This window comes from Montipora capricornis, chromosome 11 (assembly GCF_036669925.1).
Source record: "Montipora capricornis isolate CH-2021 chromosome 11, ASM3666992v2, whole genome shotgun sequence".
NCBI lineage: Eukaryota > Metazoa > Cnidaria > Anthozoa > Scleractinia > Acroporidae > Montipora > Montipora capricornis.
In genome coordinates, this window is record NC_090893.1 from 395,929 (window position 1) to 397,461 (window position 1,533).

The following is a 1,533-nucleotide window of genomic DNA, read 5'->3' on the forward strand; positions in this document are numbered from 1 at the left end:
ATGCAGTACACTGACTAAGCTAAACTGAAGACAGCAACAGTGGTCTCAGACCTTCCAAACTCCTCAGTACTGGTTGCATTTCTGAAGAGTTTACGAGAAACCATAAAGTGTGGAAGACTTTGCAACAGCTTTAATAGGTGGTTTAGTGCGAAGAGAAAGAAGGGAATCCCTTTTTCTTACAGATTCACTGGTCTGGAATCCAAGAGATTTTCATGGAACTTTGCTTACCTAATTAAGGCACTGTTGCAGATAGACAAGCTGTCAAGTGGGTCTGTCCTAAAGCTTCACACACTAGCATTCATTGGTGTGCAAATCAGGGATGCTGCTGCCATTTACTCCAGAGTTGATGTAAGCAAGCAGCAAGTTGATGATTTGAAGAAATTGTGCCAAAACTATTTCACAGCAAATCGTCTCCTGTTAGATGGGGTGAATCCCACCGTGTGGACCCTGGGCTATGCCATTCTATATCACACCAACCTACTATTGGAGGAGCTTGGGTTTGGGCTTGGCCTTAACTTTATGCAGGGTCGAGAGGCTAAACATGTCAAGCTGGCAAAGTATGTTGAGAACACTTGCAATGTGAAGAAAAGTATGAGGTGGTGGATTGTGTTCCGTCATGAGTTTGTCTGTCTCTTATGGCTTAGAGAGATGGACCCCTACGGTGTTATTTATCGTCAAGAGAAAAAGAGAGGTTCTGCGTCTTACATACCCAAGAGGGTTAAAGACCACGATGACAGATTTTGTTATTGTGGTCTGCCTAAGTTAAATGTCGCTGATGAAGGTTACACGATATGCAAAGACAACCTGATGAAGCTAGTGAAGCAAAGTGTTGCTACTGGAAAAGTTAACAATGAGCTCAAGCAGTTTCTTAAATAATTAATTCGTTATATGTATAAACATATATACACTTTATTTCCTATTTTTTAGTGTTGCAATTATTGATTAAATGGTAAATATTATTTTAATTATCTTATACTTTCGTAGAAACAACTCAACTCTCGATAATGTTATCAGAGATAACAATGTAATATAATTTGTGTTGAGTTCATTTGATTTCCTGTCTTCCCAATTAGTTGAGCCTCTGTGCTCAAGTGATTATTGTACAAGTGGTAATTTTCAACTCAGAAAAATTCTAAGTGTTCCTTGTAGTCAAACCTATAAAATCCTGATTACTAGCTTAGACACTCTACCATTGTTCCATATGAAACAGAACTGTAGCAATAATGAAAACTGAATGTAGCTGCCCTCAAAGCCTTCAAATAATTACTGCTCCAGGGAGTCATGGAGTTGCATACATGATCACCCTTGGAAATCTGTTCTCAAATACTTTAAGAGAAAGTGATAATTATTATTATTATTATTATTATTGTTATTGTTATTGTTATTGTTATGCCCTTTGCAACAGAGTATGACTGAGAATTCACTGGAAGACACATAATAAACAAAAACATGGGATGTGCCTTTTCTTGCTAGATTGATCATAGGAAAAGAGCTTATAGTATATCTAATATATGAATAAATTGCAATGTCAAT

The 1,533-nt window shown here is 37.2% G+C and overlaps 1 pseudogene; it reads left to right on the top strand.

Moving 5' to 3' along the window:
• On the top strand, nucleotides 1–876 carry LOC138024794 (uncharacterized; annotated as a pseudogene).
• The last annotated feature ends 657 nt before the right edge of the window (nucleotides 877–1,533 follow it).